The sequence below is a fragment of the Oryzias latipes genome, chromosome 11, assembly GCF_053564925.1.
Source record: "Oryzias latipes strain Hd-rR chromosome 11, Olatipes_Hd-rR_3.1".
Classification (NCBI taxonomy): domain Eukaryota; kingdom Metazoa; phylum Chordata; class Actinopteri; order Beloniformes; family Adrianichthyidae; genus Oryzias; species Oryzias latipes.
Window position 1 is genome coordinate 2,565,122 of NC_136247.1, and position 27,861 is coordinate 2,592,982.

General features: G+C 42.9%; 22 non-coding genes across 22 annotated transcripts; 8 read left to right on the forward strand and 14 right to left on the reverse strand.

Annotated features, from left to right (window-relative positions):
* Positions 1 to 1,698: 1,698 nt before the first annotated feature.
* trnad-guc (transfer RNA aspartic acid (anticodon GUC)) lies at positions 1,699 to 1,770 on the reverse strand. Its single transcript has one exon. It is a non-coding gene; the product is annotated as a tRNA-Asp (tRNA).
* Positions 1,771 to 1,977: 207 nt separating this feature from the next.
* Positions 1,978 to 2,051, forward strand: trnan-guu (transfer RNA asparagine (anticodon GUU)). Its single transcript has one exon. It is a non-coding gene; the product is annotated as a tRNA-Asn (tRNA).
* Positions 2,052 to 3,181: 1,130 nt separating this feature from the next.
* Positions 3,182 to 3,253, reverse strand: trnad-guc (transfer RNA aspartic acid (anticodon GUC)). Its single transcript has one exon. It is a non-coding gene; the product is annotated as a tRNA-Asp (tRNA).
* Positions 3,254 to 4,940: 1,687 nt separating this feature from the next.
* Positions 4,941 to 5,014, forward strand: trnan-guu (transfer RNA asparagine (anticodon GUU)). The gene has a single exon. It is a non-coding gene; the product is annotated as a tRNA-Asn (tRNA).
* A 1,130-nt stretch (positions 5,015 to 6,144) lies between these two features.
* On the reverse strand, positions 6,145 to 6,216 carry trnad-guc (transfer RNA aspartic acid (anticodon GUC)). The gene has a single exon. It is a non-coding gene; the product is annotated as a tRNA-Asp (tRNA).
* A 207-nt stretch (positions 6,217 to 6,423) lies between these two features.
* On the forward strand, positions 6,424 to 6,497 carry trnan-guu (transfer RNA asparagine (anticodon GUU)). The gene has a single exon. It is a non-coding gene; the product is annotated as a tRNA-Asn (tRNA).
* Positions 6,498 to 7,906: 1,409 nt separating this feature from the next.
* trnan-guu (transfer RNA asparagine (anticodon GUU)) lies at positions 7,907 to 7,980 on the forward strand. The gene has a single exon. It is a non-coding gene; the product is annotated as a tRNA-Asn (tRNA).
* A 1,130-nt stretch (positions 7,981 to 9,110) lies between these two features.
* trnad-guc (transfer RNA aspartic acid (anticodon GUC)) lies at positions 9,111 to 9,182 on the reverse strand. The gene has a single exon. It is a non-coding gene; the product is annotated as a tRNA-Asp (tRNA).
* Positions 9,183 to 10,905: 1,723 nt separating this feature from the next.
* On the reverse strand, positions 10,906 to 10,977 carry trnad-guc (transfer RNA aspartic acid (anticodon GUC)). The gene has a single exon. It is a non-coding gene; the product is annotated as a tRNA-Asp (tRNA).
* Positions 10,978 to 12,385: 1,408 nt separating this feature from the next.
* Positions 12,386 to 12,457, reverse strand: trnad-guc (transfer RNA aspartic acid (anticodon GUC)). The gene has a single exon. It is a non-coding gene; the product is annotated as a tRNA-Asp (tRNA).
* Positions 12,458 to 12,664: 207 nt separating this feature from the next.
* Positions 12,665 to 12,738, forward strand: trnan-guu (transfer RNA asparagine (anticodon GUU)). The gene has a single exon. It is a non-coding gene; the product is annotated as a tRNA-Asn (tRNA).
* A 1,130-nt stretch (positions 12,739 to 13,868) lies between these two features.
* trnad-guc (transfer RNA aspartic acid (anticodon GUC)) lies at positions 13,869 to 13,940 on the reverse strand. Its single transcript has one exon. It is a non-coding gene; the product is annotated as a tRNA-Asp (tRNA).
* Positions 13,941 to 15,663: 1,723 nt separating this feature from the next.
* trnad-guc (transfer RNA aspartic acid (anticodon GUC)) lies at positions 15,664 to 15,735 on the reverse strand. The gene has a single exon. It is a non-coding gene; the product is annotated as a tRNA-Asp (tRNA).
* A 1,720-nt stretch (positions 15,736 to 17,455) lies between these two features.
* trnad-guc (transfer RNA aspartic acid (anticodon GUC)) lies at positions 17,456 to 17,527 on the reverse strand. Its single transcript has one exon. It is a non-coding gene; the product is annotated as a tRNA-Asp (tRNA).
* A 207-nt stretch (positions 17,528 to 17,734) lies between these two features.
* On the forward strand, positions 17,735 to 17,808 carry trnan-guu (transfer RNA asparagine (anticodon GUU)). The gene has a single exon. It is a non-coding gene; the product is annotated as a tRNA-Asn (tRNA).
* Positions 17,809 to 19,250: 1,442 nt separating this feature from the next.
* On the reverse strand, positions 19,251 to 19,322 carry trnad-guc (transfer RNA aspartic acid (anticodon GUC)). Its single transcript has one exon. It is a non-coding gene; the product is annotated as a tRNA-Asp (tRNA).
* Positions 19,323 to 19,529: 207 nt separating this feature from the next.
* trnan-guu (transfer RNA asparagine (anticodon GUU)) lies at positions 19,530 to 19,603 on the forward strand. The gene has a single exon. It is a non-coding gene; the product is annotated as a tRNA-Asn (tRNA).
* Positions 19,604 to 21,045: 1,442 nt separating this feature from the next.
* On the reverse strand, positions 21,046 to 21,117 carry trnad-guc (transfer RNA aspartic acid (anticodon GUC)). Its single transcript has one exon. It is a non-coding gene; the product is annotated as a tRNA-Asp (tRNA).
* A 1,720-nt stretch (positions 21,118 to 22,837) lies between these two features.
* trnad-guc (transfer RNA aspartic acid (anticodon GUC)) lies at positions 22,838 to 22,909 on the reverse strand. Its single transcript has one exon. It is a non-coding gene; the product is annotated as a tRNA-Asp (tRNA).
* Positions 22,910 to 24,632: 1,723 nt separating this feature from the next.
* On the reverse strand, positions 24,633 to 24,704 carry trnad-guc (transfer RNA aspartic acid (anticodon GUC)). The gene has a single exon. It is a non-coding gene; the product is annotated as a tRNA-Asp (tRNA).
* A 207-nt stretch (positions 24,705 to 24,911) lies between these two features.
* trnan-guu (transfer RNA asparagine (anticodon GUU)) lies at positions 24,912 to 24,985 on the forward strand. Its single transcript has one exon. It is a non-coding gene; the product is annotated as a tRNA-Asn (tRNA).
* A 1,442-nt stretch (positions 24,986 to 26,427) lies between these two features.
* On the reverse strand, positions 26,428 to 26,499 carry trnad-guc (transfer RNA aspartic acid (anticodon GUC)). The gene has a single exon. It is a non-coding gene; the product is annotated as a tRNA-Asp (tRNA).
* Between the last annotated feature and the right edge of the window lie 1,362 nt (positions 26,500 to 27,861).

Sequence of the window (27,861 nt, forward strand, 5' to 3'; positions counted from 1 at the left end):
GTCGAAGATGGGTCACAGACGAGCTGGGATGCACACTTTGTTTCCTCAATGGATGAAGTGGCATGAAAAACCAATTCAAATGCAATCTCTCACAAACAGACTTTTTAGTCCATTTCAAATAAGAAATGACATATCATTTACCAACAAGCACTATAATCAGAATGGTATTTTCCACACATGTTGTCTCTGAGGCGCAATAGGCTAGCGCGTTCGGCTGTTAACCAAAAGGTTGGTGGTTCAAGCCCACCCAGAGGCGTTGATTACTCCTGTCCTTCCTTCAATGCTAGTCTCATGTTTACTTCTATCTGGTTAGCTAATTTACTCAGTACTTTCATCCCTCAGCTCATGTAACTTTCTTAACTTAATATTCAAATCCAAATATTTCCCCAGACTCATGAAAATGCAAGAGTGGACACAAAGAGTGGGTGGGACAAGTGCTTTGGAACTTCAAAAGTACACAAAGCACAGGCCTCTTCTGTGCTGCTGCAACACACAGCCTGTTAATTTGGATGGACGCTCAAGCTTTCCCTAGGGCTGTAGGCTGAAGAACGTCCTGGCGCTGCCAACAGACATAGTTCCACTACATTGCAACTACTGAGTATCTTGGTTACTCCACAAGCAAAACACCTCAGTAGACGCCCTGCTTGACAATTCAGTTCAAAAAGAAAGGGCCTTTTTCTCAATTCAATCTTTGCCTTCTGAGCAAGCAAGCACTTGTTAGTTTCACACTTTCCAAAGCTGGTCCTGGAAGATGTCAGGATGGACGAGGAGTCCGACGCACTGCGCTATAGTTGCAGTCTCGTACTGGCACGTGTTTGAATGCAACTTCTGACATTCAGCCAGCAGTCATGCTTATGCTCAGCTGTCCTCAACAATGTAACAGTGCATTATATTTACTGTCAAGCAACATCACCAACAAACTTGGTTGATGTCAAGTCATTCAGACAAAACGGACCTGTTTCTCTTTGGAGACTGTTGTCGGATGTGCTGGAAATGACGGAAAGACTGATCAATCCTTTCTGATTGCCTTTATCAGAAAACTCTTTCTGAGGTTCTGTGTGGTTTGTTTTGTATTTGTTTATAAGAACTTCAATTACATGGAATTTTAAGTTTTAAAGTGAATGGAAAAGGACAAGATGGGATTTCCTGGCGGTGAGAATTGATCTCATCACCAAGGAAACAACTTCTTAGGTCTTTGTCAGACAAGTTACAAATTGTATTTGTCCTTATTCCGGGAGGATTAAGGGCTACCTGGCTGTCATTGGATGCTATTGAAAGAAGTGTCAAGTCATTGCATTAGAACAATCGGTCTGACGACTTAGCTGTAATGCACAGTGGGCATCTTGTTGAACTTACCAAAACCTAACCTTAATTGTGAGAAAACAATGTCATGTCCTTCTTTGAAAGCTGTCTTTGAAAAGAAGCAGAAATGTGACAAGTGCCATATAGGACAGAAGCACTAAAGCTTTAGATGTGGACAAATGTTGTGAAACAGACAGTGCATTTAGAATAAATATTTGAGTCGCAAAGAATTGTGGGGTTCATGAATTACCTGTTGATTCTTGCAAAGAAGGCGGCCATTTTTGTGACACCACAGTGAGTGTGTAGGAGTTGATAGAGGTTTCACCAGCAAATAGGGGTTGGTGCAAGATAATGTGTTTTCTAGGAGCCAGTTGAAGGCTGAACTAGAAAAGGGCTGTCCCCGTCAGGGAATCGAACCCTGGTCTTCCGCGTGACAGGCGGAGATACTGTCCACTATACTAACGAGGAACTGACACACTTGAACAAACATGTCGAAGATGGGTCACAGACGAGCTGGGATGCACACTTTGTTTCCTCAATGGATGAAGTGGCATGAAAAACCAATTCAAATGCAATCTCTCACAAACAGACTTTTTAGTCCATTTCAAATAAGAAATGACATGTCATCATTTACCAACAAGCACTATAATCAGAATGGTATTTTCCACACATGTTGTCTCTGTGGCGCAATAGGCTAGCGCGTTCGGCTGTTAACCAAAAGGTTGGTGGTTCAAGCCCACCCAGAGGCGTTGATTACTCCTGTCCTTCCTTCAATGCTAGTCTCATGTTTACTTCTATCTGGTTAGCTAATTTACTCAGTACTTTCATCCCTCAGCTCATGTAACTTTCTTAACTTCATATTCAAATCCAAATATTTCCCCAGACTCATGAAAATGCAAGAGTGGACACAAAGAGTGGGTGGGACAAGTGCTTTGGAACTTCAAAAGTACACAAAGCACAGGCCTCTTCTGTGCTGCTGCAACACACAGCCTGTTAATTTGGATGGACGCTCAAGCTTTCCCTAGGGCTGTAGGCTGAAGAACGTCCTGGCGCTGCCAACAGACATAGTTCCACTACATTGCAACTACTGAGTATCTTGGTTACTCCACAAGCAAAACACCTCAGTAGACGCCCTGCTTGACAATTCAGTTCAAAAAGAAAGGGCCTTTTTCTCAATTCAATCTTTGCCTTCTGAGCAAGCAAGCACTTGTTAGTTTCACACTTTCCAAAGCTGGTCCTGGAAGATGTCAGGATGGACGAGGAGTCCGACGCACTGCGCTATAGTTGCAGTCTCGTACTGGCACCTGTTTGAATGCAACTTCTGACATTCAGCCAGCAGTCATGCTTATGCTCAGCTGTCCTCAACAATGTAACAGTGCATTATATTTACTGTCAAGCAACATCACCAACAAACTTGGTTGATGTCAAGTCATTCAGACAAAACGGACCTGTTTCTCTTTGGAGACTGTTGTCGGATGTGCTGGAAATGACGGAAAGACTGATCGATCCTTTCTGATTGCCTTTATCAGAAAACTCAGAAAACCTAACCTTAATTGTGAGAAAACAATGTCATGTCCTTCTTTGAAAGCTGTCTTTGAAAAGAAGCAGAAATGTGACAAGTGCCATATAGGACAGAAGCACTAAAGCTTTAGATGTGGACAAATGTTGTGAAACAGACAGTGCATTTAGAATAAATATTTGAGTCGCAAAGAATTGTGGGGTTCATGAATTACCTGTTGATTCTTGCAAAGAAGGCGGCCATTTTTGTGACACCACCGTGAGTGTGTAGGAGTTGATAGAGGTTTCACCAGCAAATAGGGGTTGGTGCAAGATAATGTGTTTTCTAGGAGCCAGTTGAAGGCTGAACTAGAAAAGGGCTCTCCCCGTCAGGGAATCGAACCCTGGTCTTCCGCGTGACAGGCGGAGATACTGTCCACTATACTAACGAGGAACTGACACACTTGAACAAACATGTCGAAGATGGGTCACAGACGAGCTGGGATGCACACTTTGTTTCCTCAATGGATGAAGTGGCATGAAAAACCAATTCAAATGCAATCTCTCACAAACAGACTTTTTAGTCCATTTCAAATAAGAAATGACATATCATTTACCAACAAGCACTATAATCAGAATGGTATTTTCCACACATGTTGTCTCTGAGGCGCAATAGGCTAGCGCGTTCGGCTGTTAACCAAAAGGTTGGTGGTTCAAGCCCACCCAGAGGCGTTGATTACTCCTGTCCTTCCTTCAATGCTAGTCTCATGTTTACTTCTATCTGGTTAGCTAATTTACTCAGTACTTTCATCCCTCAGCTCATGTAACTTTCTTAACTTCATATTCAAATCCAAATATTTCCCCAGACTCATGAAAATGCAAGAGTGGACACAAAGAGTGGGTGGGACAAGTGCTTTGGAACTTCAAAAGTACACAAAGCACGGTCCTCTTCTGTGCTGCTGCAACACACAGCCTGTTAATTTGGATGGACGCTCAAGCTTTCCCTAGGGCTGTAGGCTGAAGAACGTCCTGGCGCTGCCAACAGACATAGTTCCACTACATTGCAACTGCTGAGTATCTTGGTTACTCCACAAGCAAAACACCTCAGTAGACGCCCTGCTTGACAATTCAGTTCAAAAAGAAAGGGCCTTTTTCTCAATTCAATCTTTGCCTTCTGAGCAAGCAAGCACTTGTTAGTTTCACACTTTCCAAAGCTGGTCCTGGAAGATGTCAGGATGGACGAGGAGTCCGACGCACTGCGCTATAGTTGCAGTCTTGTACTGGCACCTGTTTGAATGCAACTTCTGACATTCAGCCAGCAGTCATGCTTATGCTCAGCTGTCCTCAACAATGTAACAGTGTATTATATTTACTGTCAAGCAACATCACCAACAAACTTGGTTGATGTCAAGTCATTCAGACAAAACGGACCTGTTTCTCTTTGGAGACTGTTGTCGGATGTGCTGGAAATGACGGAAAGACTGATCGATCCTTTCTGATTGCCTTCATCAGAAAACTCAGAAAACCTAACCTTAATTGTGAGAAAACAATGTCATGTCCTTCTTTGAAAGCTGTCTTTGAAAAGAAGCAGAAATGTGACAAGTGCCATATAGGACAGAAGCACTAAAGCTTTAGATGTGGACAAATGTTGTGAAACAGACAGTGCATTTAGAATAAATATTTGAGTCACAAAGAATTGTGGGGTTCATGAATTACCTGTTGATTCTTGCAAAGAAGGCGGCCATTTTTGTGACACCACCGTGAGTGTGTAGGAGTTGATAGAGGTTTCACCAGCAAATAGGGGTTGGTGCAAGATAATGTGTTTTCTAGGAGCCAGTTGAAGGCTGAACTAGAAAAGGGCTCCCCCCGTCAGGGAATCGAACCCTGGTCTTCCGCGTGACAGGCGGAGATACTGTCCACTATACTAACGAGGAACTGACACACTTGAACAAACATGTCGAAGATGGGTCACAGCCGAGCTGGGATGCACACTTTGTTTCCTCAATGGGTGAAGTGGCATGAAAAACCAATTCAAATGCAATCTCTCACAAACAGACTTTTTAGTCCATTTCAAATAAGAAATGACATGTCATCATTTACCAACAAGCACTATAATCAGAATGGTATTTTCCACACATGTTGTCTCTGTGGCGCAATAGGCTAGCGCGTTCGGCTGTTAACCGAAAGGTTGGTGGTTCAAGCCCACCCAGAGGCTTTGATTACTCCTGTCCTTCCTTCAATGCTAGTCTCATGTTTACTTCTATCTGGTTAGCTAATTTACTCAGTACTTTCATCCCTCAGCTCATGTAACTTTCTTAACTTCATATTCAAATCCAAATATTTCCCCAGACTCATGAAAATGCAAGAGTGGACACAAAGAGTGGGTGGGACAAGTGCTTTGGAACTTCAAAAGTACACAAAGCACAGTCCTCTTCTGTGCTGCTGCAACACACAGCCTGTTAATTTGGATGGACGCTCAAGCTTTCCCTAGGGCTGTAGGCTGAAGAACGTCCTGGCGCTGCCAACAGACATAGTTCCACTACATTGCAACTACTGAGTATCTTGGTTACTCCACAAGCAAAACACCTCAGTAGACGCCCTGCTTGACAATTCAGTTCAAAAAGAAAGGGCCTTTTTCTCAATTCAATCTTTGCCTTCTGAGCAAGCAAGCACTTGTTAGTTTCACACTTTCCAAAGCTGGTCCTGGAAGATGTCAGGATGGACGAGGAGTCCGACGCACTGCGCTATAGTTGCAGTCTCGTACTGGCACCTGTTTGAATGCAACTTCTGACATTCAGCCAGCAGTCATGCTTATGCTCAGCTGTCCTCAACAATGTAACAGTGCATTATATTTACTGTCAAGCAACATCACCAACAAACTTGGTTGATGTCAAGTCATTCAGACAAAACGGACCTGTTTCTCTTTGGAGACTGTTGTCGGATGTGCTGGAAATGACGGAAAGACTGATCGATCCTTTCTGATTGCCTTAATCAGAAAACTCAGAAAACCTAACCTTAATTGTGAGAAAACAATGTCATGTCCTTCTTTGAAAGCTGTCTTTGAAAAGAAGCAGAAATGTGACAAGTGCCATATAGGACAGAAGCACTAAAGCTTTAGATGTGGACAAATGTTGTGAAACAGACAGTGCATTTAGAATAAATATTTGAGTCACAAAGAATTGTGGGGTTCATGAATTACCTGTTGATTCTTGCAAAGAAGGCGGCCATTTTTGTGACACCACCGTGAGTGTGTAGGAGTTGATAGAGGTTTCACCAGCAAATAGGGGTTGGTGCAAGATAATGTGTTTTCTAGGAGCCAGTTGAAGGCTGAACTAGAAAAGGGCTCTCCCCGTCAGGGAATCGAACCCTGGTCTTCCGCGTGACAGGCGGAGATACTGTCCACTATACTAACGAGGAACTGACACACTTGAACAAACATGTCGAAGATGGGTCACAGCCGAGCTGGGATGCACACTTTGTTTCCTCAATGGGTGAAGTGGCATGAAAAACCAATTCAAATGCAATCTCTCACAAACAGACTTTTTAGTCCATTTCAAATAAGAAATGACATGTCATCATTTACCAACAAGCACTATAATCAGAATGGTATTTTCCACACATGTTGTCTCTGTGGCGCAATAGGCTAGCGCGTTCGGCTGTTAACCGAAAGGTTGGTGGTTCAAGCCCACCCAGAGGCTTTGATTACTCCTGTCCTTCCTTCAATGCTAGTCTCATGTTTACTTCTATCTGGTTAGCTAATTTACTCAGTACTTTCATCCCTCAGCTCATGTAACTTTCTTAACTTCATATTCAAATCCAAATATTTCCCCAGACTCATGAAAATGCAAGAGTGGACACAAAGAGTGGGTGGGACAAGTGCTTTGGAACTTCAAAAGTACACAAAGCACAGTCCTCTTCTGTGCTGCTGCAACACACAGCCTGTTAATTTGGATGGACGCTCAAGCTTTCCCTAGGGCTGTAGGCTGAAGAACGTCCTGGCGCTGCCAACAGACATAGTTCCACTACATTGCAACTACTGAGTATCTTGGTTACTCCACAAGCAAAACACCTCAGTAGACGCCCTGCTTGACAATTCAGTTCAAAAAGAAAGGGCCTTTTTCTCAATTCAATCTTTGCCTTCTGAGCAAGCAAGCACTTGTTAGTTTCACACTTTCCAAAGCTGGTCCTGGAAGATGTCAGGATGGACGAGGAGTCCGACGCACTGCGCTATAGTTGCAGTCTCGTACTGGCACCTGTTTGAATGCAACTTCTGACATTCAGCCAGCAGTCATGCTTATGCTCAGCTGTCCTCAACAATGTAACAGTGCATTATATTTACTGTCAAGCAACATCACCAACAAACTTGGTTGATGTCAAGTCATTCAGACAAAACGGACCTGTTTCTCTTTGGAGACTGTTTTCGGATGTGCTGGAAATGACGGAAAGACTGATCGATCCTTTCTGATTGCCTTTATCAGAAAACTCAGAAAACCTAACCTTAATTGTGAGAAAACAATGTCATGTCCTTCTTTGAAAGCTGTCTTTGAAAAGAAGCAGAAATGTGACAAGTGCCATATAGGACAGAAGCACTAAAGCTTTAGATGTGGACAAATGTTGTGAAACAGACAGTGCATTTAGAATAAATATTTGAGTCACAAAGAATTGTGGGGTTCATGAATTACCTGTTGATTCTTGCAAAGAAGGCGGCCATTTTTGTGACACCACCGTGAGTGTGTAGGAGTTGATAGAGGTTTCACCAGCAAATAGGGGTTGGTGCAAGATAATGTGTTTTCTAGGAGCCAGTTGAAGGCTGAACTAGAAAAGGGCTCCCCCCGTCAGGGAATCGAACCCTGGTCTTCCGCGTGACAGGCGGAGATACTGTCCACTATACTAACGAGGAACTGACACACTTGAACAAACATGTCGAAGATGGGTCACAGCCGAGCTGGGATGCACACTTTGTTTCCTCAATGGGTGAAGTGGCATGAAAAACCAATTCAAATGCAATCTCTCACAAACAGACTTTTTAGTCCATTTCAAATAAGAAATGACATGTCATCATTTACCAACAAGCACTATAATCAGAATGGTATTTTCCACACATGTTGTCTCTGTGGCGCAATAGGCTAGCGCGTTCGGCTGTTAACCGAAAGGTTGGTGGTTCAAGCCCACCCAGAGGCTTTGATTACTCCTGTCCTTCCTTCAATGCTAGTCTCATGTTTACTTCTATCTGGTTAGCTAATTTACTCAGTACTTTCATCCCTCAGCTCATGTAACTTTCTTAACTTCATATTCAAATCCAAATATTTCCCCAGACTCATGAAAATGCAAGAGTGGACACAAAGAGTGGGTGGGACAAGTGCTTTGGAACTTCAAAAGTACACAAAGCACAGTCCTCTTCTGTGCTGCTGCAACACACAGCCTGTTAATTTGGATGGACGCTCAAGCTTTCCCTAGGGCTGTAGGCTGAAGAACGTCCTGGCGCTGCCAACAGACATAGTTCCACTACATTGCAACTACTGAGTATCTTGGTTACTCCACAAGCAAAACACCTCAGTAGACGCCCTGCTTGACAATTCAGTTCAAAAAGAAAGGGCCTTTTTCTCAATTCAATCTTTGCCTTCTGAGCAAGCAAGCACTTGCTAGTTTCACACTTTCCAAAGCTGGTCCTGGAAGATGTCAGGATGGACGAGGAGTCCGACGCACTGCGCTATAGTTGCAGTCTCGTACTGGCACCTGTTTGAATGCAACTTCTGACATTCAGCCAGCAGTCATGCTTATGCTCAGCTGTCCTCAACAATGTAACAGTGCATTATATTTACTGTCAAGCAACATCACCAACAAACTTGGTTGATGTCAAGTCATTCAGACAAAACGGACCTGTTTCTCTTTGGAGACTGTTGTCGGATGTGCTGGAAATGACGGAAAGACTGATCGATCCTTTCTGATTGCCTTTATCAGAAAACTCAGAAAACCTAACCTTAATTGTGAGAAAACAATGTCATGTCCTTCTTTGAAAGCTGTCTTTGAAAAGAAGCAGAAATGTGACAAGTGCCATATAGGACAGAAGCACTAAAGCTTTAGATGTGGACAAATGTTGTGAAACAGACAGTGCATTTAGAATAAATATTTGAGTCGCAAAGAATTGTGGGGTTCATGAATTACCTGTTGATTCTTGCAAAGAAGGCGGCCATTTTTGTGACACCACCGAGAGTGTGTAGGAGTTGATAGAGGTTTCACCAGCAAATAGGGGTTGGTGCAAGATAATGTGTTTTCTAGGAGCCAGTTGAAGGCTGAACTAGAAAAGGGCTCTCCCCGTCAGGGAATCGAACCCTGGACTTCCGCGTGACAGGCGGAGATACTGTCCACTATACTAACGAGGAACTGACACACTTGAACAAACATGTCGAAGATGGGTCACAGACGAGCTGGGATGCACACTTTGTTTCCTCAATGGATGAAGTGGCATGAAAAACCAATTCAAATGCAATCTCTCACAAACAGACTTTTTAGTCCATTTCAAATAAGAAATGACATGTCATCATTTACCAACAAGCACTATAATCAGAATGGTATTTTCCACACATGTTGTCTCTGTGGCGCAATAGGCTAGCGCGTTCGGCTGTTTACCGATAGGTTGGTTGTTCAAGCCCACCCAGAGGCGTTGATTACTCCTGTCCTTCCTTCAATGCTAGTCTCATGTTTACTTCTATCTGGTTAGCTAATTTACTCAGTACTTTCATCCCTCAGCTCATGTAACTTTCTTAACTTCATATTCAAATCCAAATATTTCCCCAGACTCATGAAAATGCAAGAGTGGACACAAAGAGTGGGTGGGACAAGTGCTTTGGAACTTCAAAAGTACACAAAGCACAGGCCTCTTCTGTGCTGCTGCAACACACAGCCTGTTAATTTGGATGGACGCTCAAGCTTTCCCTAGGGCTGTAGGCTGAAGAACGTCCTGGCGCTGCCAACAGACATAGTTCCACTACATTGCAACTACTGAGTATCTTGGTTACTCCACAAGCAAAACACCTCAGTAGACGCCCTGCTTGACAATTCAGTTCAAAAAGAAAGGGCCTTTTTCTCAATTCAATCTTTGCCTTCTGAGCAAGCAAGCACTTGTTAGTTTCACACTTTCCAAAGCTGGTCCTGGAAGATGTCAGGATGGACGAGGAGTCCGACGCACTGCGCTATAGTTGCAGTCTCGTACTGGCACCTGTTTCAATGCAACTTCTGACATTCAGCCAGCAGTCATGCTTATGCTCAGCTGTCCTCAACAATGTAACAGTGCATTATATTTACTGTCAAGCAACATCACCAACAAACTTGGTTGATGTCAAGTCATTCAGACAAAACGGACCTGTTTCTCTTTGGAGACTGTTGTCGGATGTGCTGGAAATGACGGAAAGACTGATCAATGCTTTCTGATTGCCTTTATCAGAAAACTCTTTCTGAGGTTCTGTGTGGTTTGTTTTGTATTTGTTTATAAGAACTTCAATTATATGGAATTTTCAGTTTTAAAGTGAATGGAAAAGGACAAGATGGGATTTCCTGGCGGTGAGAATTGATCTCATCACCAAGGAAACAACTTCTTAGGTCTTTGTCAGACAAGTTACAAATTGTATTTGTCCTTATTCCGGGAGGATTAAGGGCTACCTGGCTGTCATTGGATGCTATTGAAAGAGGTGTCAAGTCATTGCATTAGAACAATCGGTCTGACGACTTAGCTGTAATGCACAGTGGGCATCTTGTTGAACTTACCAAAACCTAACCTTAATTGTGAGAAAACAATGTCATGTCCTTCTTTGAAAGCTGTCTTTGAGAAGAAGCAGAAATGTGACAAGTGCCATATAGGACAGAAGCACTAAAGCTTTAGATGTGGACAAATGTTGTGAAACAGACAGTGCATTTAGAATAAATATTTGAGTCACAAAGAATTGTGGGGTTCATGAATTACCTGTTGATTCTTGCAAAGAAGGCGGCCATTTTTGTGACACCACCGTGAGTGTGTAGGAGTTGATAGAGGTTTCACCAGCAAATAGGGGTTGGTGCAAGATAATGTGTTTTCTAGGAGCCAGTTGAAGGCTGAACTAGAAAAGGGCTCTCCCCGTCAGGGAATCGAACCCTGGTCTTCCGCGTGACAGGCGGAGATACTGTCCACTATACTAACGAGGAACTGACACACTTGAACAAACATGTCGAAGATGGGTCACAGACGAGCTGGGATGCACACTTTGTTTCCTCAATGGATGAAGTGGCATGAAAAACCAATTCAAATGCAATCTCTCACAAACAGACTTTTTAGTCCATTTCAAATAAGAAATGACATATCATTTACCAACAAGCACTATAATCAGAATGGTATTTTCCACACATGTTGTCTCTGAGGCGCAATAGGCTAGCGCGTTCGGCTGTTAACCAAAAGGTTGGTGGTTCAAGCCCACCCAGAGGCTTTGATTACTCCTGTCCTTCCTTCAATGCTAGTCTCATGTTTACTTCTATCTGGTTAGCTAATTTACTCAGTACTTTCATCCCTCAGCTCATGTAACTTTCTTAACTTCATATTCAAATCCAAATATTTCCCCAGACTCATGAAAATGCAAGAGTGGACACAAAGAGTGGGTGGGACAAGTGCTTTGGAACTTCAAAAGTACACAAAGCACAGTCCTCTTCTGTGCTGCTGCAACACACAGCCTGTTAATTTGGATGGACGCTCAAGCTTTCCCTAGGGCTGTAGGCTGAAGAACGTCCTGGCGCTGCCAACAGACATAGTTCCACTACATTGCAACTACTGAGTATCTTGGTTACTCCACAAGCAAAACACCTCAGTAGACGCCCTGCTTGACAATTCAGTTCAAAAAGAAAGGGCCTTTTTCTCAATTCAATCTTTGCCTTCTGAGCAAGCAAGCACTTGTTAGTTTCACACTTTCCAAAGCTGGTCCTGGAAGATGTCAGGATGGACGAGGAGTCCGACGCACTGCGCTATAGTTGCAGTCTCGTACTGGCACCTGTTTGAATGCAACTTCTGACATTCAGCCAGCAGTCATGCTTATGCTCAGCTGTCCTCAACAATGTAACAGTGCATTATATTTACTGTCAAGCAACATCACCAACAAACTTGGTTGATGTCAAGTCATTCAGACAAAACGGACCTGTTTCTCTTTGGAGACTGTTGTCGGATGTGCTGGAAATGACGGAAAGACTGATCGATCCTTTCTGATTGCCTTAATCAGAAAACTCAGAAAACCTAACCTTAATTGTGAGAAAACAATGTCATGTCCTTCTTTGAAAGCTGTCTTTGAAAAGAAGCAGAAATGTGACAAGTGCCATATAGGACAGAAGCACTAAAGCTTTAGATGTGGACAAATGTTGTGAAACAGACAGTGCATTTAGAATAAATATTTGAGTCACAAAGAATTGTGGGGTTCATGAATTACCTGTTGATTCTTGCAAAGAAGGCGGCCATTTTTGTGACACCACCGTGAGTGTGTAGGAGTTGATAGAGGTTTCACCAGCAAATAGGGGTTGGTGCAAGATAATGTGTTTTCTAGGAGCCAGTTGAAGGCTGAACTAGAAAAGGGCTCTCCCCGTCAGGGAATCGAACCCTGGTCTTCCGCGTGACAGGCGGAGATACTGTCCACTATACTAACGAGGAACTGACACACTTGAACAAACATGTCGAAGATGGGTCACAGCCGAGCTGGGATGCACACTTTGTTTCCTCAATGGGTGAAGTGGCATGAAAAACCAATTCAAATGCAATCTCTCACAAACAGACTTTTTAGTCCATTTCAAATAAGAAATGACATGTCATCATTTACCAACAAGCACTATAATCAGAATGGTATTTTCCACACATGTTGTCTCTGTGGCGCAATAGGCTAGCGCGTTCGGCTGTTAACCGAAAGGTTGGTGGTTCAAGCCCACCCAGAGGCTTTGATTACTCCTGTCCTTCCTTCAATGCTAGTCTCATGTTTACTTCTATCTGGTTAGCTAATTTACTCAGTACTTTCATCCCTCAGCTCATGTAACTTTCTTAACTTCATATTCAAATCCAAATATTTCCCCAGACTCATGAAAATGCAAGAGTGGACACAAAGAGTGGGTGGGACAAGTGCTTTGGAACTTCAAAAGTACACAAAGCACAGTCCTCTTCTGTGCTGCTGCAACACACAGCCTGTTAATTTGGATGGACGCTCAAGCTTTCCCTAGGGCTGTAGGCTGAAGAACGTCCTGGCGCTGCCAACAGACATAGTTCCACTACATTGCAACTACTGAGTATCTTGGTTACTCCACAAGCAAAACACCTCAGTAGACGCCCTGCTTGACAATTCAGTTCAAAAAGAAAGGGCCTTTTTCTCAATTCAATCTTTGCCTTCTGAGCAAGCAAGCACTTGTTAGTTTCACACTTTCCAAAGCTGGTCCTGGAAGATGTCAGGATGGACGAGGAGTCCGACGCACTGCGCTATAGTTGCAGTCTCGTACTGGCACGTGTTTGAATGCAACTTCTGACATTCAGCCAGCAGTCATGCTTATGCTCAGCTGTCCTCAACAATGTAACAGTGCATTATATTTACTGTCAAGCAACATCACCAACAAACTTGGTTGATGTCAAGTCATTCAGACAAAACGGACCTGTTTCTCTTTGGAGACTGTTGTCGGATGTGCTGGAAATGACGGAAAGACTGATCGATCCTTTCTGATTGCCTTTATCAGAAAACTCAGAAAACCTAACCTTAATTGTGAGAAAACAATGTCATGTCCTTCTTTGAAAGCTGTCTTTGAAAAGAAGCAGAAATGTGACAAGTGCCATATAGGACAGAAGCACTAAAGCTTTAGATGTGGACAAATGTTGTGAAACAGACAGTGCATTTAGAATAAATATTTGAGTCGCAAAGAATTGTGGGGTTCATGAATTACCTGTTGATTCTTGCAAAGAAGGCGGCCATTTTTGTGACACCACCGAGAGTGTGTAGGAGTTGATAGAGGTTTCACCAGCAAATAGGGGTTGGTGCAAGATAATGTGTTTTCTAGGAGCCAGTTGAAGGCTGAACTAGAAAAGGGCTCTCCCCGTCAGGGAATCGAACCCTGGACTTCCGCGTGACAGGCGGAGATACTGTCCACTATACTAACGAGGAACTGACACACTTGAACAAACATGTCGAAGATGGGTCACAGACGAGCTGGGATGCACACTTTGTTTCCTCAATGGATGAAGTGGCATGAAAAACCAATTCAAATGCAATCTCTCACAAACAGACTTTTTAGTCCATTTCAAATAAGAAATGACATGTCATCATTTACCAACAAGCACTATAATCAGAATGGTATTTTCCACACATGTTGTCTCTGTGGCGCAATAGGCTAGCGCGTTCGGCTGTTAACCGAAAGGTTGGTGATTCAAGCCCACCCAGAGGCGTTGATTACTCCTGTCCTTCCTTCAATGCTAGTCTCATGTTTACTTCTATCTGGTTAGCTAATTTACTCAGTACTTTCATCCCTCAGCTCATGTAACTTTCTTAACTTCATATTCAAATCCAAATATTTCCCCAGACTCATGAAAATGCAAGAGTGGACACAAAGAGTGGGTGGGACAAGTGCTTTGGAACTTCAAAAGTACACAAAGCACAGGCCTCTTCTGTGCTGCTGCAACACACAGCCTGTTAATTTGGATGGACGCTCAAGCTTTCCCTAGGGCTGTAGGCTGAAGAACGTCCTGGCGCTGCCAACAGACATAGTTCCACTACATTGCAACTACTGAGTATCTTGGTTACTCCACAAGCAAAACACCTCAGTAGACGCCCTGCTTGACAATTCAGTTCAAAAAGAAAGGGCCTTTTTCTCAATTCAATCTTTGCCTTCTGAGCAAGCAAGCACTTGTTAGTTTCACACTTTCCAAAGCTGGTCCTGGAAGATGTCAGGATGGACGAGGAGTCCGACGCACTGCGCTATAGTTGCAGTCTCGTACTGGCACCTGTTTCAATGCAACTTCTGACATTCAGCCAGCAGTCATGCTTATGCTCAGCTGTCCTCAACAATGTAACAGTGCATTATATTTACTGTCAAGCAACATCACCAACAAACTTGGTTGATGTCAAGTCATTCAGACAAAACGGACCTGTTTCTCTTTGGAGACTGTTGTCGGATGTGCTGGAAATGACGGAAAGACTGATCAATGCTTTCTGATTGCCTTTATCAGAAAACTCTTTCTGAGGTTCTGTGTGGTTTGTTTTGTATTTGTTTATAAGAACTTCAATTATATGGAATTTTCAGTTTTAAAGTGAATGGAAAAGGACAAGATGGGATTTCCTGGCGGTGAGAATTGATCTCATCACCAAGGAAACAACTTCTTAGGTCTTTGTCAGACAAGTTACAAATTGTATTTGTCCTTATTCCGGGAGGATTAAGGGCTACCTGGCTGTCATTGGATGCTATTGAAAGAGGTGTCAAGTCATTGCATTAGAACAATCGGTCTGACGACTTAGCTGTAATGCACAGTGGGCATCTTGTTGAACTTACCAAAACCTAACCTTAATTGTGAGAAAACAATGTCATGTCCTTCTTTGAAAGCTGTCTTTGAGAAGAAGCAGAAATGTGACAAGTGCCATATAGGACAGAAGCACTAAAGCTTTAGATGTGGACAAATTTTGTGAAACAGACAGTGCATTTAGAATAAATATTTGAGTCACAAAGAATTGTGGGGTTCATGAATTACCTGTTGATTCTTGCAAAGAAGGCGGCCATTTTTGTGACACCACCGTGAGTGTGTAGGAGTTGATAGAGGTTTCACCAGCAAATAGGGGTTGGTGCAAGATAATGTGTTTTCTAGGAGCCAGTTGAAGGCTGAACTAGAAAAGGGCTCTCCCCGTCAGGGAATCGAACCCTGGTCTTCCGCGTGACAGGCGGAGATACTGTCCACTATACTAACGAGGAACTGACACACTTGAACAAACATGTCGAAGATGGGTCACAGACGAGCTGGGATGCACACTTTGTTTCCTCAATGGATGAAGTGGCATGAAAAACCAATTCAAATGCAATCTCTCACAAACAGACTTTTTAGTCCATTTCAAATAAGAAATGACATATCATTTACCAACAAGCACTATAATCAGAATGGTATTTTCCACACATGTTGTCTCTGAGGCGCAATAGGCTAGCGCGTTCGGCTGTTAACCAAAAGGTTGGTGGTTCAAGCCCACCCAGAGGCGTTGATTACTCCTGTCCTTCCTTCAATGCTAGTCTCATGTTTACTTCTATCTGGTTAGCTAATTTACTCAGTACTTTCATCCCTCAGCTCATGTAACTTTCTTAACTTCATATTCAAATCCAAATATTTCCCCAGACTCATGAAAATGCAAGAGTGGACACAAAGAGTGGGTGGGACAAGTGCTTTGGAACTTCAAAAGTACACAAAGCACAGTCCTCTTCTGTGCTGCTGCAACACACAGCCTGTTAATTTGGATGGACGCTCAAGCTTTCCCTAGGGCTGTAGGCTGAAGAACGTCCTGGCGCTGCCAACAGACATAGTTCCACTACATTGCAACTACTGAGTATCTTGGTTACTCCACAAGCAAAACACCTCAGTAGACGCCCTGCTTGACAATTCAGTTCAAAAAGAAAGGGCCTTTTTCTCAATTCAATCTTTGCCTTCTGAGCAAGCAAGCACTTGTTAGTTTCACACTTTCCAAAGCTGGTCCTGGAAGATGTCAGGATGGACGAGGAGTCCGACGCACTGCGCTATAGTTGCAGTCTCGTACTGGCACGTGTTTGAATGCAACTTCTGACATTCAGCCAGCAGTCATGCTTATGCTCAGCTGTCCTCAACAATGTAACAGTGCATTATATTTACTGTCAAGCAACATCACCAACAAACTTGGTTGATGTCAAGTCATTCAGACAAAACGGACCTGTTTCTCTTTGGAGACTGTTGTCGGATGTGCTGGAAATGACGGAAAGACTGATCAATGCTTTCTGATTGCCTTTATCAGAAAACTCTTTCTGAGGTTCTGTGTGGTTTGTTTTGTATTTGTTTATAAGAACTTCAATTATATGGAATTTTCAGTTTTAAAGTGAATGGAAAAGGACAAGATGGGATTTCCTGGCGGTGAGAATTGATCTCATCACCAAGGAAACAACTTCTTAGGTCTTTGTCAGACAAGTTACAAATTGTATTTGTCCTTATTCCGGGAGGATTAAGGGCTACCTGGCTGTCATTGGATGCTATTGAAAGAGGTGTCAAGTCATTGCATTAGAACAATCGGTCTGACGACTTAGCTGTAATGCACAGTGGGCATCTTGTTGAACTTACCAAAACCTAACCTTAATTGTGAGAAAACAATGTCATGTCCTTCTTTGAAAGCTGTCTTTGAGAAGAAGCAGAAATGTGACAAGTGCCATATAGGACAGAAGCACTAAAGCTTTAGATGTGGACAAATGTTGTGAAACAGACAGTGCATTTAGAATAAATATTTGAGTCGCAAAGAATTGTGGGGTTCATGAATTACCTGTTGATTCTTGCAAAGAAGGCGGCCATTTTTGTGACACCACCGTGAGTGTGTAGGAGTTGATAGAGGTTTCACCAGCAAATAGGGGTTGGTGCAAGATAATGTGTTTTCTAGGAGCCAGTTGAAGGCTGAACTAGAAAAGGGCTCTCCCCGTCAGGGAATCGAACCCTGGTCTTCCGCGTGACAGGCGGAGATACTGTCCACTATACTAACGAGGAACTGACACACTTGAACAAACATGTCGAAGATGGGTCACAGACGAGCTGGGATGCACACTTTGTTTCCTCAATGGATGAAGTGGCATGAAAAACCAATTCAAATGCAATCTCTCACAAACAGACTTTTTAGTCCATTTCAAATAAGAAATGACATGTCGTCATTTACCAACAAGCACTATAATCAGAATGGTATTTTCCACACATGTTGTCTCTGTGGCGCAATAGGCTAGCGCGTTCGGCTGTTAACCGAAAGGTTGGTGGTTTAAGCCCACCCAGAGGCGTTGATTACTCCTGTCCTTCCTTCAATGCTAGTCTCATGTTTACTTCTATCTGGTTAGCTAATTTACTCAGTACTTTCATCCCTCAGCTCATGTAACTTTCTTAACTTCATATTCAAATCCAAATATTTCCCCAGACTCATGAAAATGCAAGAGTGGACACAAAGAGTGGGTGGGACAAGTGCTTTGGAACTTCAAAAGTACACAAAGCACAGGCCTCTTCTGTGCTGCTGCAACACACAGCCTGTTAATTTGGATGGACGCTCAAGCTTTCCCTAGGGCTGTAGGCTGAAGAACGTCCTGGCGCTGCCAACAGACATAGTTCCACTACATTGCAACTACTGAGTATCTTGGTTACTCCACAAGCAAAACACCTCAGTAGACGCCCTGCTTGACAATTCAGTTCAAAAAGAAAGGGCCTTTTTCTCAATTCAATCTTTGCCTTCTGAGCAAGCAAGCACTTGTTAGTTTCACACTTTCCAAAGCTGGTCCTGGAAGATGTCAGGATGGACGAGGAGTCCGACGCACTGCGCTATAGTTGCAGTCTCGTACTGGCACCTGTTTGAATGCAACTTCTGACATTCAGCCAGCAGTCATGCTTATGCTCAGCTGTCCTCAACAATGTAACAGTGCATTATATTTACTGTCAAGCAACATCACCAACAAACTTGGTTGATGTCAAGTCATTCAGACAAAACGGACCTGTTTCTCTTTGGAGACTGTTGTCGGATGTGCTGGAAATGACGGAAAGACTGATCAATGCTTTCTGATTGCCTTTATCAGAAAACTCTTTCTGAGGTTCTGTGTGGTTTGTTTTGTATTTGTTTATAAGAACTTCAATTATATGGAATTTTCAGTTTTAAAGTGAATGGAAAAGGACAAGATGGGATTTCCTGGCGGTGAGAATTGATCTCATCACCAAGGAAACAACTTCTTAGGTCTTTGTCAGACAAGTTACAAATTGTATTTGTCCTTATTCCGGGAGGATTAAGGGCTACCTGGCTGTCATTGGATGCTATTGAAAGAGGTGTCAAGTCATTGCATTAGAACAATCGGTCTGACGACTTAGCTGTAATGCACAGTGGGCATCTTGTTGAACTTACCAAAACCTAACCTTAATTGTGAGAAAACAATGTCATGTCCTTCTTTGAAAGCTGTCTTTGAGAAGAAGCAGAAATGTGACAAGTGCCATATAGGACAGAAGCACTAAAGCTTTAGATGTGGACAAATGTTGTGAAACAGACAGTGCATTTAGAATAAATATTTGAGTCGCAAAGAATTGTGGGGTTCATGAATTACCTGTTGATTCTTGCAAAGAAGGCGGCCATTTTTGTGACACCACCGTGAGTGTGTAGGAGTTGATAGAGGTTTCACCAGCAAATAGGGGTTGGTGCAAGATAATGTGTTTTCTAGGAGCCAGTTGAAGGCTGAACTAGAAAAGGGCTCTCCCCGTCAGGGAATCGAACCCTGGTCTTCCGCGTGACAGGCGGAGATACTGTCCACTATACTAACGAGGAACTGACACACTTGAACAAACATGTCGAAGATGGGTCACAGACGAGCTGGGATGCACACTTTGTTTCCTCAATGGATGAAGTGGCATGAAAAACCAATTCAAATGCAATCTCTCACAAACAGACTTTTTAGCCCATTTCAAATAAGAAATGACATGTCGTCATTTACCAACAAGCACTATAATCAGAATGGTATTTTCCACACATGTTGTCTCTGTGGCGCAATAGGCTAGCGCGTTCGGCTGTTAACCGAAAGGTTGGTGGTTTAAGCCCACCCAGAGGCGTTGATTACTCCTGTCCTTCCTTCAATGCTAGTCTCATGTTTACTTCTATCTGGTTAGCTAATTTACTCAGTACTTTCATCCCTCAGCTCATGTAACTTTCTTAACTTCATATTCAAATCCAAATATTTCCCCAGACTCATGAAAATGCAAGAGTGGACACAAAGAGTGGGTGGGACAAGTGCTTTGGAACTTCAAAAGTACACAAAGCACAGGCCTCTTCTGTGCTGCTGCAACACACAGCCTGTTAATTTGGATGGACGCTCAAGCTTTCCCTAGGGCTGTAGGCTGAAGAACGTCCTGGCGCTGCCAACAGACATAGTTCCACTACATTGCAACTACTGAGTATCTTGGTTACTCCACAAGCAAAACACCTCAGTAGACGCCCTGCTTGACAATTCAGTTCAAAAAGAAAGGGCCTTTTTCTCAATTCAATCTTTGCCTTCTGAGCAAGCAAGCACTTGTTAGTTTCACACTTTCCAAAGCTGGTCCTGGAAGATGTCAGGATGGACGAGGAGTCCGACGCACTGCGCTATAGTTGCAGTCTCGTACTGGCACCTGTTTGAATGCAACTTCTGACATTCAGCCAGCAGTCATGCTTATGCTCAGCTGTCCTCAACAATGTAACAGTGCATTATATTTACTGTCAAGCAACATCACCAACAAACTTGGTTGATGTCAAGTCATTCAGACAAAACGGACCTGTTTCTCTTTGGAGACTGTTGTCGGATGTGCTGGAAATGACGGAAAGACTGATCAATGCTTTCTGATTGCCTTTATCAGAAAACTCTTTCTGAGGTTCTGTGTGGTTTGTTTTGTATTTGTTTATAAGAACTTCAATTATATGGAATTTTCAGTTTTAAAGTGAATGGAAAAGGACAAGATGGGATTTCCTGGCGGTGAGAATTGATCTCATCACCAAGGAAACAACTTCTTAGGTCTTTGTCAGACAAGTTACAAATTGTATTTGTCCTTATTCCGGGAGGATTAAGGGCTACCTGGCTGTCATTGGATGCTATTGAAAGAGGTGTCAAGTCATTGCATTAGAACAATCGGTCTGACGACTTAGCTGTAATGCACAGTGGGCATCTTGTTGAACTTACCAAAACCTAACCTTAATTGTGAGAAAACAATGTCATGTCCTTCTTTGAAAGCTGTCTTTGAGAAGAAGCAGAAATGTGACAAGTGCCATATAGGACAGAAGCACTAAAGCTTTAGATGTGGACAAATGTTGTGAAACAGACAGTGCATTTAGAATAAATATTTGAGTCGCAAAGAATTGTGGGGTTCATGAATTACCTGTTGATTCTTGCAAAGAAGGCGGCCATTTTTGTGACACCACCGTGAGTGTGTAGGAGTTGATAGAGGTTTCACCAGCAAATAGGGGTTGGTGCAAGATAATGTGTTTTCTAGGAGCCAGTTGAAGGCTGAACTAGAAAAGGGCTCTCCCCGTCAGGGAATCGAACCCTGGTCTTCCGCGTGACAGGCGGAGATACTGTCCACTATACTAACGAGGAACTGACACACTTGAACAAACATGTCGAAGATGGGTCACAGACGAGCTGGGATGCACACTTTGTTTCCTCAATGGATGAAGTGGCATGAAAAACCAATTCAAATGCAATCTCTCACAAACAGACTTTTTAGTCCATTTCAAATAAGAAATGACATATCATTTACCAACAAGCACTATAATCAGAATGGTATTTTCCACACATGTTGTCTCTGTGGCGCAATAGGCTAGCGCATTCAGCTGTTAACCGAAAGGTTGGTGGTTTAAGCCCACCCAGAGGCGTTGATTACTCCTGTCCTTCCTTCAATGCTAGTCTCATGTTTACTTCTATCTGGTTAGCTAATTTACTCAGTACTTTCATCCCTCAGCTCATGTAACTTTCTTAACTTCATATTCAAATCCAAATATTTCCCCAGACTCATGAAAATGCAAGAGTGGACACAAAGAGTGGGTGGGACAAGTGCTTTGGAACTTCAAAAGTACACAAAGCACAGGCCTCTTCTGTGCTGCTGCAACACACAGCCTGTTAATTTGGATGGACGCTCAAGCTTTCCCTAGGGCTGTAGGCTGAAGAACGTCCTGGCGCTGCCAACAGACATAGTTCCACTACATTGCAACTACTGAGTATCTTGGTTACTCCACAAGCAAAACACCTCAGTAGACGCCCTGCTTGACAATTCAGTTCAAAAAGAAAGGGCCTTTTTCTCAATTCAATCTTTGCCTTCTGAGCAAGCAAGCACTTGTTAGTTTCACACTTTCCAAAGCTGGTCCTGGAAGATGTCAGGATGGACGAGGAGTCCGACGCACTGCGCTATAGTTGCAGTCTCGTACTGGCACCTGTTTGAATGCAACTTCTGACATTCAGCCAGCAGTCATGCTTATGCTCAGCTGTCCTCAACAATGTAACAGTGCATTATATTTACTGTCAAGCAACATCACCAACAAACTTGGTTGATGTCAAGTCATTCAGACAAAACGGACCTGTTTCTCTTTGGAGACTGTTGTCGGATGTGCTGGAAATGACGGAAAGACTGATCAATGCTTTCTGATTGCCTTTATCAGAAAACTCTTTCTGAGGTTCTGTGTGGTTTGTTTTGTATTTGTTTATAAGAACTTCAATTATATGGAATTTTCAGTTTTAAAGTGAATGGAAAAGGACAAGATGGGATTTCCTGGCGGTGAGAATTGATCTCATCACCAAGGAAACAACTTCTTAGGTCTTTGTCAGACAAGTTACAAATTGTATTTGTCCTTATTCCGGGAGGATTAAGGGCTACCTGGCTGTCATTGGATGCTATTGAAAGAGGTGTCAAGTCATTGCATTAGAACAATCGGTCTGACGACTTAGCTGTAATGCACAGTGGGCATCTTGTTGAACTTACCAAAACCTAACCTTAATTGTGAGAAAACAATGTCATGTCCTTCTTTGAAAGCTGTCTTTGAGAAGAAGCAGAAATGTGACAAGTGCCATATAGGACAGAAGCACTAAAGCTTTAGATGTGGACAAATGTTGTGAAACAGACAGTGCATTTAGAATAAATATTTGAGTCGCAAAGAATTGTGGGGTTCATGAATTACCTGTTGATTCTTGCAAAGAAGGCGGCCATTTTTGTGACACCACCGTGAGTGTGTAGGAGTTGATAGAGGTTTCACCAGCAAATAGGGGTTGGTGCAAGATAATGTGTTTTCTAGGAGCCAGTTGAAGGCTGAACTAGAAAAGGGCTCTCCCCGTCAGGGAATCGAACCCTGGTCTTCCGCGTGACAGGCGGAGATACTGTCCACTATACTAACGAGGAACTGACACACTTGAACAAACATGTCGAAGATGGGTCACAGACGAGCTGGGATGCACACTTTGTTTCCTCAATGGATGAAGTGGCATGAAAAACCAATTCAAATGCAATCTCTCACAAACAGACTTTTTAGTCCATTTCAAATAAGAAATGACATGTCGTCATTTACCAACAAGCACTATAATCAGAATGGTATTTTCCACACATGTTGTCTCTGTGGCGCAATAGGCTAGCGCATTCAGCTGTTAACCGAAAGGTTGGTGGTTTAAGCCCACCCAGAGGCGTTGATTACTCCTGTCCTTCCTTCAATGCTAGTCTCATGTTTACTTCTATCTGGTTAGCTAATTTACTCAGTACTTTCATCCCTCAGCTCATGTAACTTTCTTAACTTCATATTCAAATCCAAATATTTCCCCAGACTCATGAAAATGCAAGAGTGGACACAAAGAGTGGGTGGGACAAGTGCTTTGGAACTTCAAAAGTACACAAAGCACAGGCCTCTTCTGTGCTGCTGCAACACACAGCCTGTTAATTTGGATGGACGCTCAAGCTTTCCCTAGGGCTGTAGGCTGAAGAACGTCCTGGCGCTGCCAACAGACATAGTTCCACTACATTGCAACTACTGAGTATCTTGGTTACTCCACAAGCAAAACACCTCAGTAGACGCCCTGCTTGACAATTCAGTTCAAAAAGAAAGGGCCTTTTTCTCAATTCAATCTTTGCCTTCTGAGCAAGCAAGCACTTGTTAGTTTCACACTTTCCAAAGCTGGTCCTGGAAGATGTCAGGATGGACGAGGAGTCCGACGCACTGCGCTATAGTTGCAGTCTCGTACTGGCACCTGTTTGAATGCAACTTCTGACATTCAGCCAGCAGTCATGCTTATGCTCAGCTGTCCTCAACAATGTAACAGTGCATTATATTTACTGTCAAGCAACATCACCAACAAACTTGGTTGATGTCAAGTCATTCAGACAAAACGGACCTGTTTCTCTTTGGAGACTGTTGTCGGATGTGCTGGAAATGACGGAAAGACTGATCAATGCTTTCTGATTGCCTTTATCAGAAAACTCTTTCTGAGGTTCTGTGTGGTTTGTTTTGTATTTGTTTATAAGAACTTCAATTATATGGAATTTTCAGTTTTAAAGTGAATGGAAAAGGACAAGATGGGATTTCCTGGCGGTGAGAATTGATCTCATCACCAAGGAAACAACTTCTTAGGTCTTTGTCAGACAAGTTACAAATTGTATTTGTCCTTATTCCGGGAGGATTAAGGGCTACCTGGCTGTCATTGGATGCTATTGAAAGAGGTGTCAAGTCATTGCATTAGAACAATCGGTCTGACGACTTAGCTGTAATGCACAGTGGGCATCTTGTTGAACTTACCAAAACCTAACCTTAATTGTGAGAAAACAATGTCATGTCCTTCTTTGAAAGCTGTCTTTGAGAAGAAGCAGAAATGTGACAAGTGCCATATAGGACAGAAGCACTAAAGCTTTAGATGTGGACAAATGTTGTGAAACAGACAGTGCATTTAGAATAAATATTTGAGTCGCAAAGAATTGTGGGGTTCATGAATTACCTGTTGATTCTTGCAAAGAAGGCGGCCATTTTTGTGACACCACCGTGAGTGTGTAGGAGTTGATAGAGGTTTCACCAGCAAATAGGGGTTGGTGCAAGATAATGTGTTTTCTAGGAGCCAGTTGAAGGCTGAACTAGAAAAGGGCTCTCCCCGTCAGGGAATCGAACCCTGGTCTTCCGCGTGACAGGCGGAGATACTGTCCACTATACTAACGAGGAACTGACACACTTGAACAAACATGTCGAAGATGGGTCACAGACGAGCTGGGATGCACACTTTGTTTCCTCAATGGATGAAGTGGCATGAAAAACCAATTCAAATGCAATCTCTCACAAACAGACTTTTTAGTCCATTTCAAATAAGAAATGACATGTCGTCATTTACCAACAAGCACTATAATCAGAATGGTATTTTCCACACATGTTGTCTCTGTGGCGCAATAGGCTAGCGCGTTCGGCTGTTAACCGAAAGGTTGGTGGTTCAAGCCCACCCAGAGGCGTTGATTACTCCTGTCCTTCCTTCAATGCTAGTCTCATGTTTACTTCTATCTGGTTAGCTAATTTACTCAGTACTTTCATCCCTCAGCTCATGTAACTTTCTTAACTTCATATTCAAATCCAAATATTTCCCCAGACTCATGAAAATGCAAGAGTGGACACAAAGAGTGGGTGGGACAAGTGCTTTGGAACTTCAAAAGTACACAAAGCACAGGCCTCTTCTGTGCTGCTGCAACACACAGCCTGTTAATTTGGATGGACGCTCAAGCTTTCCCTAGGGCTGTAGGCTGAAGAACGTCCTGGCGCTGCCAACAGACATAGTTCCACTACATTGCAACTACTGAGTATCTTGGTTACTCCACAAGCAAAACACCTCAGTAGACGCCCTGCTTGACAATTCAGTTCAAAAAGAAAGGGCCTTTTTCTCAATTCAATCTTTGCCTTCTGAGCAAGCAAGCACTTGTTAGTTTCACACTTTCCAAAGCTGGTCCTGGAAGATGTCAGGATGGACGAGGAGTCCGACGCACTGCGCTATAGTTGCAGTCTCGTACTGGCACCTGTTTGAATGCAACTTCTGACATTCAGCCAGCAGTCATGCTTATGCTCAGCTGTCCTCAACAATGTAACAGTGCATTATATTTACTGTCAAGCAACATCACCAACAAACTTGGTTGATGTCAAGTCATTCAGACAAAACGGACCTGTTTCTCTTTGGAGACTGTTGTCGGATGTGCTGGAAATGACGGAAAGACTGATCAATGCTTTCTGATTGCCTTTATCAGAAAACTCTTTCTGAGGTTCTGTGTGGTTTGTTTTGTATTTGTTTATAAGAACTTCAATTATATGGAATTTTCAGTTTTAAAGTGAATGGAAAAGGACAAGATGGGATTTCCTGGCGGTGAGAATTGATCTCATCACCAAGGAAACAACTTCTTAGGTCTTTGTCAGACAAGTTACAAATTGTATTTGTCCTTATTCCGGGAGGATTAAGGGCTACCTGGCTGTCATTGGATGCTATTGAAAGAGGTGTCAAGTCATTGCATTAGAACAATCGGTCTGACGACTTAGCTGTAATGCACAGTGGGCATCTTGTTGAACTTACCAAAACCTAACCTTAATTGTGAGAAAACAATGTCATGTCCTTCTTTGAAAGCTGTCTTTGAGAAGAAGCAGAAATGTGACAAGTGCCATATAGGACAGAAGCACTAAAGCTTTAGATGTGGACAAATGTTGTGAAACAGACAGTGCATTTAGAATAAATATTTGAGTCGCAAAGAATTGTGGGGTTCATGAATTACCTGTTGATTCTTGCAAAGAAGGCGGCCATTTTTGTGACACCACCGTGAGTGTGTAGGAGTTGATAGAGGTTTCACCAGCAAATAGGGGTTGGTGCAAGATAATGTGTTTTCTAGGAGCCAGTTGAAGGCTGAACTAGAAAAGGGCTCTCCCCGTCAGGGAATCGAACCCTGGTCTTCCGCGTGACAGGCGGAGATACTGTCCACTATACTAACGAGGAACTGACACACTTGAACAAACATGTCGAAGATGGGTCACAGACGAGCTGGGATGCACACTTTGTTTCCTCAATGGATGAAGTGGCATGAAAAACCAATTCAAATGCAATCTCTCACAAACAGACGTTTTAGTCCATTTCAAATAAGAAATGACATGTCGTCATTTACCAACAAGCACTATAATCAGAATGGTATTTTCCACACATGTTGTCTCTGTGGCGCAATAGGCTAGCGCGTTCGGCTGTTAACCGAAAGGTTGGTGATTCAAGCCCACCCAGAGGCGTTGATTACTCCTGTCCTTCCTTCAATGCTAGTCTCATGTTTACTTCTATCTGGTTAGCTAATTTACTCAGTACTTTCATCCCTCAGCTCATGTAACTTTCTTAACTTCATATTCAAATCCAAATATTTCCCCAGACTCATGAAAATGCAAGAGTGGACACAAAGAGTGGGTGGGACAAGTGCTTTGGAACTTCAAAAGTACACAAAGCACAGGCCTCTTCTGTGCTGCTGCAACACACAGCCTGTTAATTTGGATGGACGCTCAAGCTTTCCCTAGGGCTGTAGGCTGAAGAACGTCCTGGCGCTGCCAACAGACATAGTTCCACTACATTGCAACTACTGAGTATCTTGGTTACTCCACAAGCAAAACACCTCAGTAGACGCCCTGCTTGATAATTCAGTTCAAAAAGAAAGGGCCTTTTTCTCAATTCAATCTTTGCCTTCTGAGCAAGCAAGCACTTGTTAGTTTCACACTTTCCAAAGCTGGTCCTGGAAGATGTCAGGATGGACGAGGAGTCCGACGCACTGCGCTATAGTTGCAGTCTCGTACTGGCACCTGTTTGAATGCAACTTCTGACATTCAGCCAGCAGTCATGCTTATGCTCAGCTGTCCTCAACAATGTAACAGTGCATTATATTTACTGTCAAGCAACATCACCAACAAACTTGGTTGATGTCAAGTCATTCAGACAAAACGGACCTGTTTCTCTTTGGAGACTGTTGTCGGATGTGCTGGAAATGACGGAAAGACTGATCAATGCTTTCTGATTGCCTTTATCAGAAAACTCTTTCTGAGGTTCTGTGTGGTTTGTTTTGTATTTGTTTATAAGAACTTCAATTATATGGAATTTTCAGTTTTAAAGTGAATGGAAAAGGACAAGATGGGATTTCCTGGCGGTGAGAATTGATCTCATCACCAAGGAAACAACTTCTTAGGTCTTTGTCAGACAAGTTACAAATTGTATTTGTCCTTATTCCGGGAGGATTAAGGGCTACCTGGCTGTCATTGGATGCTATTGAAAGAGGTGTCAAGTCATTGCATTAGAACAATCGGTCTGACGACTTAGCTGTAATGCACAGTG